Source organism: Giraffa tippelskirchi, chromosome 7 (assembly GCF_054371585.1).
Source record: "Giraffa tippelskirchi isolate mGirTip1 chromosome 7, T2T-mGirTip1v1.2.pri, whole genome shotgun sequence".
NCBI lineage: Eukaryota > Metazoa > Chordata > Mammalia > Artiodactyla > Giraffidae > Giraffa > Giraffa tippelskirchi.
Window position 1 is genome coordinate 24,041,254 of NC_137281.1, and position 16,468 is coordinate 24,057,721.

Consider the following 16,468-nt stretch of genomic DNA (forward strand, 5'->3'; position numbering starts at 1 on the left):
TCAATTTTTCATTTATTTTTGTTCAGCTATTTCAATTTTGTTTCCTATGCCTTTATACTGCACCTTAAGCATAAAGATAACATATATTCTCACGCATGCAAGAATGTAGAATATGGTATTCAAATATCTTCTAAAAGTCTACCTAAAAATAACATTTAACCAGCTTAAAGGGAAATCAAAATTAAAAAATGAATGGAGAACATGGATCTAAAAACTTGAACACTGAACCAGTAAATACATAAGTATAAAAATACAACAAAATTTATGTGGTATTATTTATGACTGAGAACAAATTGACAAATGTTAAAAACTGTGACAAAGTAAAACAATAACCAATAAATACAGGAAGCAGAAGAAAGAAACTGGGTGGCCGTGTGCTAATTTTCCCATGAGTCAATCAATACTTCACAATACTGAAACATGAAATAAAACAATAATGGATCTAGATAAAGTGTTTTCCTAATCATTTTTTTAACCGTAGACAGATCACTTAGGACTTATATTCTAATGAAAAATATTCTTTTCCAGAGGATTAGAAATTCCTTCAGTTTCTCTTTTTTAATATTTATGTTAAATTCTAATGTAACAAAATCTTGCTATTTTACAACATTATATTTCATAGTTGTTGTTAGCTCATATATGATTTTTTAAAACTCTGTTTTTCTCAGCCTCTTTGAACCTTTCATTCTCTTATCTGTCTCTCTCACTATTCTCTTTTTTCTTTTATAGATACATGGTAAACAAATGTTGGGAAAATGTTTACCAAATCTGAAAGATGACTGTTTTTGAGTGGTAAAATTTTTAGTAAAATTGTGCTTTCTCCTTTGTACTTTACCATTTTTAATTTTGTAAAGTAATATGTATAATTTTTATAAGAACACAAGCAGTCATTATTCTATAAAAGAAAAATATAGACATCGAATACCTTGTTGTAAGTGTATTTTTTATTTTCTATATTGTAGAAAATAAAGTAGCAGCTTAAAGATGCTAACAGCCTGGACTGGAAACTTGAGGCATAAAGAAAGGGGAAGAAAATTGTAATAAAAGCATCATATCATCTTTAACTTTTTCATATTTTTGCCTATGGTTTTGGATTAAAGAAACTGTCATTTTAACTTTACTACATTGTTAATTCTGCAATTTTCTTTAGAAGATTTAGCCTCTTAGGAAGAAGATGCCCCTTTTCTTTTTAATGGTACCAGATCCCTAATTCTGACTCTCTAAGAAATTTTAATCCTCAAGGTTTTGAGTATGTCAAAGGAGGACTCACCAGTGCCTGCATATATTTGCAGATTAACAGCTTCTGCCATTAGCAAATTGGAAATTCTTTCCCTCATCCCTCTCATACAGAGAGTCTTTCTCTCTTAATGGTACTATGATTTTCATTTCTGCATCTTCCTTAATGCTCTCTATAAAGCATTTCTCTTTTTTCTTGGCTGCTTCAGCCTTCTGTTGAGTTTCAGGAGTATTTAATACTTATCTGAGGCAACAAAGCAAAGCCTCTGCCTTCAACTAATGGGAACACTGGTCTTTAATACAGAAGACACACCTTGGTAGGAAGCAATATATGTGTAACATACGTTTCATATTCCATAAAGTCATGGAGTTCCATTGAGATCACAGAGCAGACACTTGAGCAATAATGTTGCCACAGTCAGTGAAAAGAGACTAGGAAAGATTGGCAGCTTCTGACTTAGGGATGTGAATGGGATCCTTCAGAACGTGATTCACACTTTCAGAATTAATGTTCTATTAATAGATCCGATAGGGATACATTAGACCTTGGTAAGTGGAAGGGTGCAGACCATACCCATCATGAAATATCTTAGTCCAAAGGACAACTAGGAGTTGAAAGCCTCTATTATGCAATTCTTTAGATTGCTTGTTACTTAAATTCAATCGATTGTTAGTTGTACCAAGTAAAGAAGAGTTTCCCAGCTCCTAAGTATCCCAAGTGGATCCTCTTGAGTTCAGTACCTGATGGCATCTAGTCACTGCATTAAATATCCTGTCAATAATGAGAAGCATCCCTATTTCTAAGTATAAAATAAATATATAGAAGCATTCTTGTTCAAGGATGCCTCAGTACTTTTGTTATTAATGAACAATTAACTTAGTTGACAGAATGAGCCATGTGTAGTCTGGATGTTTTAAGCATTTTCTAAATTATTATTACTCTTTGGGTATGATTTTTGGTTCCCTTAGTATGTTTCTGATAACTAAGAAATGATCCCAGATGGAAGATCCATTGTTTTTGGCTATAAACCCAATTTTTAAGAAGTTTATAACTTTAAAATAGACCTAAATCCAAGAGGAAATTACATACACATATATAGCATTTATATAGATACTGAAATGTAAATGTGTTATATATTCTATATTATAAAATGACAATTAAAACACTAATATATATTATGATTTTATATATATATATATGTATCATATGGGAGGACATTTCAGTCATCTTTTAGGAGAGAACACTTTCATAAACCCAACATCTTCATGTTAAAAGCCAAACTCTGCTTGAAAAATATCAAAGGTTTCATTTAAGTTGCCATGGGGCAAACAGAGTTATGTACAATTCAGAAATATTTGGAGAGATGGGGGGGTGCACACCTGTATTTAACTTTCAAAACAAAGTGAGCAGAATGAGCTCAACACTATATAAAGAGCTCACAGCTTTTGGAATAAACATATGGGAATCAGGGTTGGTGCAAGAGAGAAAAGGGAAACGGAAGATTACAAAATTCAGTCACATTTCAAAATTTTCTGCTACAATAATTCACTTTATGTGGAATTAATGTGGCTGATTGAACATTTGTGCTGTAATTTACTTAAAATTAACATTTTATAGTGAACAGATTCACCATCTCCTTCATGCTGTGAACTCTAAGCCATAGGTCAAAAATAGAGATGAAACAGATAAGAGCACAAAATATCCTCAGTGAAATATTGATGAAATTTTAATTTACTGCTTTAAAAATGCATCTTTCATCAATGTCTGTATATAAAAATCACCATTTTATTTTAATTTCTTAATCACATTAGAAATATAATTAATTCTAGCTGGCAGAAGGACGCTAAAGAATCTAATGCATGCAGGCAATCCTAGCTAGGTAAAATGTTTTTCCAGCTTCTTCAGGTGCCAGAAAGACTGTCACATGAAGAAGTACCACCTGAAGCCAACACAACCAAGAACTCCTTCTCAATTAACCAGTCTTAAGCACTAAACCCTACGGAGTAGACATGGAGCATCCCTACTGCACCCTCCCAGATTCTCAACCCACACAGTCTGTGATCACAATAAACCATGGTTGTTTCACATCGTAGCATTTTGGGGTGTTTGGTAAAGCAATAAGAGATGAATGGAACCTCCTAAGATGCTTTAATATGCTAGCTTGCCACCATCTCAGATACTTACCACTTTTATTCTAGAGAGAAAAATCCAGGCAGAACCTTATTCAACCAGAAACTATTTTACAGATGATAGAAAGATGGTGGGGTCTTTGAAGCTAACTCAGCAGATTTAATGAAACCAGCAGTAGAACCAGAGGACATTCCAAAGGAAACAAATACTTCAGGAGGATTTTGTATGTGTTCTCCAAACCCTCAACACAGTAATGAAACCACTAGCACCAAATTAGACCTACCAGTCTCTCCAGTAATTTTACCCAGGTTAGTTAGCAAATACTCAGGTTCTTTCTTCTCACTATCACAACCAAATCCCTCAAAAGAGCTGTTTCCACATGTCTCAGGTTCTTAACCATCTATTCATTCCTCAATCCACCAAGGCCTTCACAACAACTGTTTTCTTTTCCAAGTTAGGTCACCCCTCTAAAAGAGGGTGTGTGGGTTAGGAAAAGAGGTAAGAAGTAACTACAAACACTTAGAAGAAAGATGTGTTGTGTTGCATAGGAACATCTTATCTTTTGAGCCACAAATCATCCTATCTTTTCAGCCATAATGCTATGTAAATATTCAAGACTTTTCCATCATTTACAGTAACAGTGTTGCAAGAGGTATGATATTAGAGCATAAAGCAGTAATAACAAAACAACAAAAAACAACTAACAAAAAATCTGCAATAGAAAGCTAACCTGGGTCTTGATTTATCTTTGCCAAAGTCAGACCAAATGAGAATTAGACTTTTTATGTCAAGAACACGCTACTTACCTTTTTTTTTTTTTTTTAATGATTTACAAATGGAAGTTTATCATTACAAATCCTGACATGACTGTTTTTTTGTTTGTTTTTTTTTTTTTTAACCACTGTGGCATTATTTGGTGCCCATCATAGATGGGATAGCTTGTAAAATTAAAACATGACCTTTTGATAGAAACCAAGATACGCACAGGCCTTGTTTTCCTATCAGCCAACGCTTGCTTTCAGAATAAAGATACATTTAGTCCATAAAAAGAGCACCTCTTATCTGAGAGGTCCAAATACTTCCCAAGAAGCTTCCATTTATATTCTTAGAGGAGAATTTCTTGAGAGAATGGAATAGGTAACTCTTCCAATTCACTTGAGGGGTGTAAAAAGTAAAGTGTGAAAAATACAGACCCAGCTGGCTGCATAAATGGACCCTACATGATGGTTCTACCCAATCACTCTTTCCGCTCCATGTTTGCATCTGTTTCTCATATCAACTCAACAAAAATCCCATGGAAAGAAAGGGTGACACTGAGAAGAGACCTAGGACATCTATGGGGAAGCCAGTAAAACCTCACAATTCAATAAAGACATTTCATTCCCTTTACTTTCTAACAAGCTCCAGCCCATTCAAAGCACTTATTAGAATTTCAAATGAAAAGCTGAATACTATGAGCATTGTAAATCAGCTACAAACAGCTTTTAAAACTGTGTCAGGAGAAAATACACATGTAATTTTCTTCTTTTTTTTAATACTACTTTTTTTTTTTTTTTTTTTTTGCCCTCAAAGGTTCGTTTGTTAAGAAGCAGGTACCAATTTATTTTTACAGAGGGAATCTGTTTGATGTGGGGAGGAGTGAGGGGGCTGGAGAAATCCTTTAACCTGCATTTGGAGGGCTCCCAGCATTACTTGCACGTTTGGTACATGCCCTACCACCCAAGGTGGTGGGCGTCCCTTCACAAACTGCATTGCACTGCTGACTTTTTTCTTTCTCAGAATTCTCAGAATCTGAAGCAGAAGTATCACTTACCTGGGAAGAACTGCTCGTCAGACTTCTCCAGTCCAGGAAACTGTGGCTGCTGTCTTTGAAGGGTCCAGGAAACATCAGGGTGCTAGCGGGGAGCTCTCCCTCTAATGGAGAAGAAGGAGGCGGGATCCTTCTCAAGATTCGGGAACCCTTCACCTCTTCTGCTGGCACGTCCTGCAGCCTCCCATAAGTTCATTTCCCCGAGAATATGACCGGGTCATGAGACAGGGATACTTTAGAATTGCTCCTTATTTCCTTTTTCAAGTTTCTGGAAAGAAAAGAAAAAGAGCTCTCTCAGTTTGTCAAGATCTTAAAGTAGCATGAGACTGGGATTAATTTCCAAACTGAAGAATGTCATCTCCTCCTTCCTTCCTTCCCCCGCTCCTTCCTCCCATCCTTCCTTCCTTATCTCTGGCAGCATAGGAAAGCCTGTGTGGTTATATGGATCACCTTCCACACCTCACAAAGCAAAATGATAAAGACAAACCAAAGTGTCACAGAGACTAGATACATCCTCTAAAAAGCATCCACAACAATTCAATCTCCTTGTTAGTTTCTTGACAGAGAACACTTACTGCTCAAGACTCTGAAAATGTGGGACAGTATGTTCTCATAGGAAAGACCACAGCCAGCTCTGGTGGAAAGCAGGTGCCACTCAAAACTCAGAAACTTTCATCTCCTTTGTTTTGGTTCTAAAAGTAGCTACCTCGACAGCAAAATGAAAATTACAACCTTGAAATGAATGAAGAGCTGCTCCAAGTCCTGGAGAATGGGATCCAGATGTCATTTTACCTCTATCTGGATAAAAAGATTGAATCAAGCTGCACTGGATAATTTATTTATTTAACAAAGAATTACTAAGCATCAACTACTGAAAACCATATGTATACACTCTAACTACTGACAATTCTCTGCCTACTTCTTCAAATTTTGTAATTATCTTCCAGGCAAAAATACTTGGTCAGTCAAAGGGTTATCCTATAGATTTTCTTTAGCGTGGGTAATGAAGGACTCTGGGTGTTAGGATCAGACAGACTGGAGAGAGCATTGAGGAGTAAGGGAACCCACTGGTTGCTCTGGATTAGAAATGGAGGGGTGTATTCACCACATACAGAGGGTGGCTGAACCTCATGTTTCTGGGAAGACAGGAAGACCCCCTCCTCTTCCTTTCCTGCACCCTGATATAGTCCTCTACATGTTTTGGAAGATTTTAACTGAGGAAACGACAGTCTTCTTCCATAGGGGAGCATCTGCCTTGAACTAAGCCTGGTAGGTCAAGAGGTAATGACAGAGACCCCAGTGGGAATGGAAATCCTGGACACCAGATACGGAGAACAATGAGGTCTGGCCTTTTCTTTCAGGAAATGTTTCCCTCACCAGTGGCAGCCCTGAAACGCCTGGCTTTCATTGCCTTGTGGGAACTGGAATGCTTCCTTCCATGTGGATCTGCTACATATTAGCAGAATGACCTTGGGCAAGCTACGAAACTTCTCTGAACCTCATTCAGTCACCTTTAAAATAAGAGGATGATACCTGCTTCATGGTGATGCCTAAATGAGATAACGCACAGCAAGTTCTCAGGACACAGCTTCGCTCAGGGGCACGTGTGAGTCTGCCTACAGTATTTTTCCACCCTGGCTCCTGCTAGGGAGATGGTAATACTGGCTAAAGACAGTAGCTTAAACTCAGTTGTTTAGAAGATTCTTCTGTGACTTTCTATGGGCTGGTTTCACAACCTTAATCCACAATAGACATTACTTTGCTGACAAGTTCTGTTTAGTCAAAGCTATGGTCTTTCCAGTCATGTATGGATGTGAGAATTGGACCATAAAGACGGCTGAGCGCCAAAGAATTGATGCTTTCGAACTATGGTGCTGGGGAAGACTCTTGAGAGTCCCTTGGATGGCAAGGAGATCAAACCAGTCAATTCTAAAGGAAATCAACCCTGAATATTCATTGAAAAGACTGATGCTGAAGCTGAAGGTCCAATACTTTGGCCACCTGATGCAAAGAGTTAACTCACTGGAAAAGACCCTGATGCTGGGAAAGATTGAAGGTAGGAGGAGAAGGGGGCAACAGAAGACAAGATGGTTGGATGGCATAACTGACTCAATGGGCATGAGTTTGAGCAAATGCTGGGAGATAGTAAAGAACTGGGAAGCCTGGTGCGCTGTGGTTCATGGGGTCACGAAGAGTCAGACACAACTTAGCAACCAAACAACAACCCATAATAGTTACCTATTATGGTAAAGGCTGTTCATTTTGATTTTTCTGTCCCCTCTTTAGTCAACTAAAAAAAACTACCCTTAAAGAAATTTCTCTTCCTTCCTCTTTCCACCCTCTTCTTTCTTTCTCATGATCTCCTTTCTTTCTTTCTCTCTCTTCCTTTTACGTAGACGTGTTCAGCCCAGCAGTGGTTACATGGTGCCTAAGACATGCAAGTACAATTCTTACACCTGAACTTGGAGTTTCTCCTCTGATTCTCTTGTTTTTTGTTGTTGTTATTGTTGTTATGCTTGTCACCTCCATCTCAATATTCCGTGTTACCTCCTTCTGCTCCTGATGCTGGGAAAGACTGAAGGCAAAAGGAGAAGGGGGTGGCAGAGGATGAGATGGTTGGATGGCATCGCTGATTCAAAGGACATGAATTTGAACAAACTCCAGGAGTTTTGGGAGGACAGAGGAGCCTGGTGTGCTGCAGTCCATGGGGTCCCAAAGAGTCAGACACAACTGAGCGACTGAACAACAAACAAATGGAATGTGGAAAAGTTTTGGAGTCACTGGATGCACTGAGCTCCTGGTTGCTTTATTTTTTTAATTAATTTTTTTTGGAGATAATTGTAAATTCATGTGCATTTTAGGGAATAATAAGATCCTATGTACCTTTTTTCTAGTTTCCTCCAATGATACCATCTTCCAGAACTACAGTCCACCATCACAATTAGGCTATGACATCAATAGAGTCAAGATACAGAACATTTCCATCCCCACAGGGCTCTCTCCTATTGCCCTTTTATAGTCACAATTACTTCCTTCCAATCTCCATTCTTTCCCTGATCCTTGGCAACTAATCTATTACCCATTTCTACACTTTTTCTAAATTTGAGAATGTTGTATAAATTAAATCATACAGCATGTAACTTTTTGGGACTGGCTTTTTCTACTCGGTATAATTTTCTGGTGATCCACCCAGGTTGTTGTGTATATCAATGGCCTCTTCCTTTTTTATTGTTGAATGATATTCCACAGTATGGATGCACCACTGTTGTTTAACAATTCACCCACTGAAGAACATCTGGGTTGTTTTCAGTTTTTCACTGTTACAAATAAAGTTGTTGTTACAAACATTCATGGACAGATTTTTGTCTAACATCCTTTTTCATTTCTCTGATATAAGTGTCTAGGAGTACAACTGTTGGGTTGTATAACTGCATGTTTTGTTTTTAAGTTAAGAAACTGCCAAACTGTTTTCTAGAGCAGTTTTATCATTTTACATTCCTACCAGCAATGTATGAGGAATTTGATTTCTCTGCATCCTTGCTAGCTATTTGGTGTTGACACTATGTTTTACTTTATCAACCTAATATATGCATAATGATATCTCATTGTGGCTTTCATTTATATTTTCCAAATAGTTTGTGATGTTGAACATATTTCCAACTGCTTATTTCCCATGTGCCTATCATCTTTGGTGAAATGTCTCTTCGTGTCTTTTGCCCACTTTCTAATTGGATTGTTTGTTTTTTTATGTTGAGTTTTAAGTGTTCTTGGGCTTCCCTGGTGGCTCAGACAGTAAAGAATCTGAGTTCTCAAGAGTTCTTTAAGAGTTCTTAACATAGTTTAGAAATTAGTCCTTTGCTGGATACACAGTTTGCAAATATTTTCTCCCAGTCTGCAGCTTGCCTTTTTCATCATGCTAAGACCTTTCATAGAGCAAAAGTTTTCAATTTTGTTGAACCAATTATTAAGTTTTCCTTAAATGTATTGGGCTTTTGGTATCAAGTTTAGAAATCTTTGCCTCGACCTAGATCCTGAAGATTCTCCAATTTTTCTTTGTACAAGTTTTTATCATTCTATGATTTACATTAACTCTGGGATCCATTTTGAGTTAATTTTTGTATACAGTGTGAACTTGGGTTGAAGTTCATTCTGTTTGCCCATGGATATCCAATTGTGCCAGCAACATCTGCTGGAAGGCTATCTTTCCTCCATTGAATTGCTTTTATATCTTTGTCAAAAATCATTCGGACATATTTGTGTGGGTCTATTTCTGAGTTCTCTATTTTCTCCATTGATCTGTGTGACAACATCATATTGATTACTGCGGCCATATAAGAAGTCTTTAAATTGGGTAGATTGATTTCCTCCCATTTCATTCTTCTTTTTCAAAATGGTTTTAGCTATTTCAGTTCCTTTGAATTTCCATATAAATGTTTAAATAATCTTGGTTAAATTTATAAAGAAAAATCTTGCTGGAATTTTTACAGGAATTACATTGAACTTATACATCAATTCAAGGAAAACTGATATCTTTACAATGTTGAGTGTTCCAAACCATGATCATGGTATTTTCTCTCCATTTATTAAGATCTTATTTGATTTCTCTCATCAGCATATTGTAATTTTCAACATACAAATCCTGCATATTCTTCTAGATTTATACCTAAAGTATTCATTTTTTAAAGCTATGATAAATGCCTTTGTACTTTTAATTTATATTTTTGTGTTCAATACTAGTATGTAAAGATGGAGTTGGTTTTTGTATGTTTATCTTGTGTTCTGTGACTTTGCTGAACTCATTTATTTAGGGAATTTGTTTGTTTGTTCACTGTGGAGTCCTTGGGATTTTCTATGTTGACAATCATCTCTTCTGCAAATTAAGAAAATTTTATTCCTTTCCAATCCACAAGTCTTCTGTTTCCTTTTTTGGTGTTTGCACTGACCAGAACTTCTAACAATGTAGGGAATGTGAGTGGTGAGAGTGGGCACCCTTGTCTTTTTCCTAAACTTGGGAGAAAGCATTCAGTCCTTCATCCTTTAGTATAATATTAGTTGTAGGTTTTTGTAGGCACTTTTTAAAATTTGAATAAGTTTCACTCTCTTCCTATTTTTCTGAGAGTTTTTATCATGAAAGGGTATTAAATTTTATGATCACGATCATGTGATTTTCTTGTTGAAATGGTAGAATATTTTGTGTGATTTTTGAATATTTAACCAGCTTTGCATGCCTAGGATAAACTCTGCTTGGTCATAGTATATAATGGTTTTCATATATTACTAAATTCTTTTTGCTAATATTCTATTAAAGATTTTTACATCTATGTTATGGGGATATCTGTCTGTAGTTTTCCTTTTTTATGCTGTGTAAGCCTGGTCTTGGTATTGGGGTAATATTAATTTCATAAAATTAATTGAGAAGTATTTTCTCCTTTCTGGATGAAACTGTGTAGGACTGGTGTCAATATTTTAAACATTTGATAGAACTCTCTAGTCAAAGAATTGGGTCAGTGACTTTTCTCTTTTTTCCAACTTTCCTTCCAGATCTTACTTCCTTCCACAATTGTGCAAGTTTCTGACGTCTATAGTAAACTCCTTATTCCATAATACTCATAGTATCTGCTTCTGTGAATAAGTCCTGGCTACTGTTTTAAATCATTTGCTGTTAAACTACAATAATAACAATAGTTAGTATTTACTGAGCACTTAAAACATGCCAAGCACCTGCCATGTAGTTTACATTTGTTATGTAATGCAAGCAACCCCGTAAGAAAGGATATACTACCATCCCAATTTTACAGAAAAGGAAATGGAAGGACAGAGGAGTTAAGTAAGCTGTAAACAATATACAGTAAGAATCAGATGCAGGATAGAAATCAAACTCTCAATCATGATCCTGCTGATGTTCTTGCTCTTGGCATCTCATTTCTCTTTCAGAAGACCAGGGCATATGGTGCTGGTATAATATATTTGAGTCTGTTACATCCATCACTTCCAGTGTACCTTGTGCATTTAATTTTGTTGTTTTGTTGGCTTTCTCTTTACATCCACATCTTTTCCCTTTTTCTTCTTTTCTCTGCCTATTGAGGACTTTTTCCCTGAACTTTTCTCCACCTAAATGACCTCCTCACTTCCCTATCATGTTTCATATAGCTGGAAAGTAATCAATACCAACTGATGTGTCTCCTTCCAGATTCACTGGCCCCTATATCAGTAAAGTACCAAGCTTCGCTAGTGGCTTAGTGGTAAAGAATCCACCTGCCAATGCAGGAGATGTGGGTTCGATCCCTGGGCTGGGAAGATCCCCTGGAGAAGGAATTGGCCACCTATACCAGTATTCTTGCCTCGGAAATTCCATGGACAGAGGAGCCTGGCGGGCTACAGTCCATGGGGTCGAAAAAGAGCCAGACACGACTTAGCAACTAAACAACAACAAATATAAGTAAAGCACAGACAAGAGAGCAAGGTCAAGCACTGACTGGGGAAGGCAGGATGGCTGGTGCAGTGTGCTCCACGTGCATCAGAGCAAGAATTAGTGCGAATGTGTGGGGCCAGCAGATATAAACCTGCTTAAAAAACAGAGAAAAATGTTGCACAGTTACTCTGAGAAAACACCTCCCTTGTTCTGGCTTTTTTTTTTTTTTTTGCTCACTTTGGGGTCAGTCATTTCTTTATTAAAATGCCTACCATGCCTTTAGAAACAATATTAATGCATTAAAATAAACAATACTTTGGACGCAGAAATGAACATTTAAGTAGATGCAGCCCAGATCCATTCCATTCAGAGTGTGTGTGTGTGTATTTTCTTTTTCCTGAGTGCCTTTGCTTGGTAAAAGCCATCAAATATCCTTGGGAATTATTACTAATTTTTTGAACAGCCTGAAGAATTAAAGAGAGAGAGTAAGAGAGAAGGAATAAGAGGAAGAGAGAAAGAGAGAGGTTAAGCTCAAAGGCAGATAGAGGCGAAATGGACCAGATTATACAAAATTAAAAAGCAAATACGAGCAGACAATTTGTGCCGAGTGATTGCAAGCAATTACAGTCCAGCTTTTCTGGAGGGAAGATGGGGGAGGGGGTTATTTCAGCTTAAAAGGAGACTTTATTCATTCCTGATCAGCTTCTCCTACCATTCTCTCTTTTATTCTTGGATATCAATTTAAAAAAAAAAAAAAAAAAATCAGCTTTCAGATGTTCCATGTCCACCCCTGCAAATTCACCCCTGGGCAGACAGTGAGAGTTTAAGCTTCCAATTGGTTCTTTCTATAGCCCTGGAAACCAATTTGTTCATAAAGAATAAAACAAGGAGGGGGAGGGGGCAAAACACAACAAGAGCATGTGTTTCTTTTAGAGGAGAGCTTCAATTTTACTATAATTGTCTAAAGACGGAGCTGCTTTGATCTGAAGAATTATTATTGTGCCTCAAATGCCGGCTGCTAGTGTCACAGCTGTGCTGGGGCTCGGTCACGCCAAGGGGCTTGGGGACCAACTTAGTCCCCAACCTGCCTCTGGGTCCCTGTCTCCTTATCTTTCCTTTGTCCACACAAGAAAGTTTGCTCTCCCAGTCCACCCCTCCTCTGCTCTGCTGGCTTTATTCAGGATCCTGGGGAGGTAGGAATGTACACAGTGCTGACATAGCGAGGGGCTGCTGAGGTTGGGCAGGAATGTGAGGACGAGCCTTCCAGGGGGCAGGTAGAGCTGGACATGAACATGCCCGGCAGAGCTGGTGTGGTCACTAGAGCAGGGGGACCCAGCTGCTCTTGGTCTCCCCGTGCGGGCAAGAGCAGCGAGGTAGAGGGCCTCAGTGCTTATGAGAAACACATTCACTGTGTTTCCCTGATCTCACTTCTCTGGGTTAATAGTTATTTTCCCTCTCTCCAGCTTAGGCTGCACTGAAGCAAAGGGCAACTCAAGAATAAGAATTAAACAATTTTTTTCTTTCTGAAGAATGGCTAAAAACTGTATTTCGGGTCTGAGAGCTGAGCCATCTCCAGCGCTCAGGTTTTCCTTCCTGGGGCTGAAGCAGAGACCCAGAGGCCAGTTCTCCCGGTCACTCCCCAGGCGCCTAAGCAGGATGGGCTCCAGGCTGCTCAGGTCCACGCCTGGCCTCATCTGTTCCCAGCTCGGAAGCTGCCGTACCAGCCTTTGCCGAGGGCCTCGGAGATGTCCCTGGAGGCTGGAACCCTTGCGGGTCCTCCTCATTTGTTTCTTCTCGGGTGCCCCACTGCCTCCAGCACCATCCAGCCTCCCCAGCCTGGTGCTCAAGTCTCCTCAGAGAAGCTGCCCGCGGACCTTCCTCTGCTGCTTTCCTGCTCAGTCTCAGGTGACAACCTCACCACTGTTTCAGATGTTCCAGTCAAGTCTTGCCTCTGGGCCCTGGTATGAGCCTTTCCCCTGCCTGGAATAGAGCCTGTCCCTCTCTCCCCTTCCCAGAGTCCTTGCCCCTTCCTCGGCTCCTCTTCCAGTCCAAAGTGCAGATGAGATGGATAAGAAAACTACTGCCTATGGTTTGAGACACCAAATTCTGGGCACAGAGCTACCTATGGCCTGCATTATGGTCTGGGAGAGTGCAGGGGGAAGGACATGACAATAAGGAGAGGACAGACTGGGAGGGACAGACCTACCCACCCTGGACTCCAAGCCAGTGTTTCTCACACTGGAAGAATGCATGGAGCCTTTTCAAAAAAAATGTAGTAAAACATAAGAATGTTTGTGAGCGCCTAGGGTATGAAGGTTTGGTTGGAAAAACATTGCCTTGAGAAACAAAAACACAGCAACATGAAAATATAAATGTAACTGTAGCTCTATGAAGTATTAGGTCCAAATTCCCCACAAAAATCATTCTTTCCAATCTGAGCTTCCTTGATACAAAAAATACTTCTAGAAAACTTCCATCAGCTGTGTAAGCATGGACTAGTCACTTAACTTCTCTGAACCTCAGTTTCCTCACTCATAACAGGAAGAGAAATAAAAGTACCTACTTCAAAGTATTGCTGGAGGGATAAAATAAAGTGATATACACGGTAAAGTGCTTTCATGACCCCTGGCACTTTGCCAGTTCTCAACCAGCTGTGGCTGTGATCAAACAGAACCCTAAGGTATCTGTTTTGTTACTGAAAAATTCAGGGACCTAACTCAGAACTCCTCACTTCCTCTTCAGCTCCAGGAGGTCTGATGTCCTGGGATTTCCAGAGACTGGGAGGAAGGATGCTCAGAAGACTGAGACTCTGAGGAAGGCTGAGCTGCAGCAGGAAGTACAAGAAAGGAGGCAGAGTCAATATGAGATGTGTGAGTGAAGGGGAGGTGAACTGATTTTCTAGAGTGGTCTAGGTAGATGACGAGCACAGAACACGTGGACAAATACCCTAAGGATGGGACACAGGGAAGCAGGCTTCACTGCAGAGCTTGTGGAGGAAAAGCTAGTTGAAAAGAAGAATGGAGATGATTCCAGCTAAAGAGGATTGATCTCTGTACCTTAGTAAGCCCTGGGGTAAATGGTAGGAATCAGGTGAGAAGGGAGAGAGCTGTAGGGTTCAAGGAAGTCTAGAGAACCATCTCAGGACAACTGTTAGAACAGAGAATGAGGAGGCAAGATCTCTACAGAGGACAATGCGGCTCTGTCTGGCTTTGGTATCTACTGCCATTAACTGCCTGGGAACTTCAGGTGCTGGAAGAGGAAAGATGAACCCTATGCAGATCTGTGAATCATAAATTTCAGCCCTCAACCTCCTGCTCTCCTTCCTTGCAGGGATACAGACTTGAACAAGAAGCAGAGAAGTTGTAAAAATGAACAGACTGTATAGAAAGCAGGAAACTATTCAAGAGAGAGAGTACAGGTGCCTGCGACTTACTTTGACATCAGTTGACCAAAAAGGATAGAGTGATGGATGGGCAGAGGGAAGAACAGATAAATGGACTGTGACAAAGAAAATACATTCAAATGTTCACAGCTGAATATAGATGGTGAGTGGATGGATATTTATTATTAAAGTTTTTTGGTTTAAGTTTTAGCAAATTTTCATAATTAAAAAAATTAGAAAAAAAAAACAAGCAACAGTATCCAAAATAAATCAACTCATACTCTCAAGGCTCCAAGACAAGTTGTCCCAAAATGGACAGAATGTTGGCAGAATGTTAAGAACGGCAAAAGGGTAGATTTTCTTCAGCTCTTCTCTCTTGCTTTTCAGTCCCCTGGTGCTGTCCACCACCACCTTTTCCAAGGCTGGAAAACCTGCTAAGAATGTTGATTGTAAAGATTTAAGCTATGAGCCCACCCTTTGGACTCTACATTTTATCTAGTCTTTCCTGACAAGAGAATAAAGTTAACCTTCAAAGAAAAAATCTTCAGAAGTGGAATTTAACCAATGCAGAAGATGCTTTAGGTAATACATCAGCTGGGATTAGGTTTGGGTGCAAGTGTCAGGTCAAAACAGTTGTCACAAACAAGAAGGAAGTTCATTTCAAGTTCACATAAACAAAGTGCAAATGGAATATGCTCAAGACTCTGTATCTCAAACATCTTAAGAACTCCAGTCCTTTCCAACTCAACTGCTCTACCATCCTAAGCAGTGGTCCCCCTCTTCACGGCCCAAGACGGTTGCACGTTTATTCCAAGCAGAGGATGAAGGAAGGGACAAAGAAGAAGAAACACAGCAGCATGCACAAGCTATCTCTCAAGGGACGTTCCGGGAACCTGACATGTACACTTAGTCACATGTTTGTATTTGGCTTCAAGGGAAACTGGGAAATGTAGTCCTTATTCTCAGCAACAAATATGCCCAGTAGAAAGATGATCTTACCATGAAAGAAGGGAGAAAGGATTTGGGGGGGCAAGTAGTAATCTCTTTAAAAGGTGGGGAGAATGTTCAATCACAAATCCATAGTCTCCGACTTCTTTTGTCTTCCCATAGGTACCCCTGACCTTATCCTGACCTCCATGATAATGGTTTTCTTTCTGGCCTGATTACATAGTGAAGAGGAGAAGGAAATAAAAAACTATGTAATAAGTGATTTAGAACTTAATAAACAGTGTAAGGTAAGTATTAGCATCATCAGCTTAGAGATAAGAGATGATCTCTAAATGCAAAACACTAGTAGGGTTCTAGTCTTTAGAGACTGCTGTTAAAAGTGCATGAGGATTTCGAGCAAGGCTCCTCAGCCTCTCCTACCACCTAACCCCTCTACCTCTATCAGATAACTGAAACCTTGAAAAGCACAGACGTTGCCTAAAAACAGAGATGCCTTAAACAGGTGGTCTCATCTGGAGGGGAAAAGAATCAACCAAAGGTAGGGGTGGA

At 39.1% G+C, this 16,468-nt stretch overlaps 1 long non-coding RNA gene across 1 annotated transcript in view; it reads right to left on the bottom strand.

The window, feature by feature from the left end:
* LOC145514583 (uncharacterized) overlaps positions 1 to 16,468 on the bottom strand; it is a 619,877-nt gene that overhangs the window by 176,594 nt on the left and 426,815 nt on the right. The window contains exon 5 of the long non-coding RNA XR_014060253.1: positions 5,181 to 5,445. This is a non-coding gene — a long non-coding RNA (uncharacterized LOC145514583). The remainder of the gene's footprint in view (positions 1 to 5,180; positions 5,446 to 16,468) is intronic.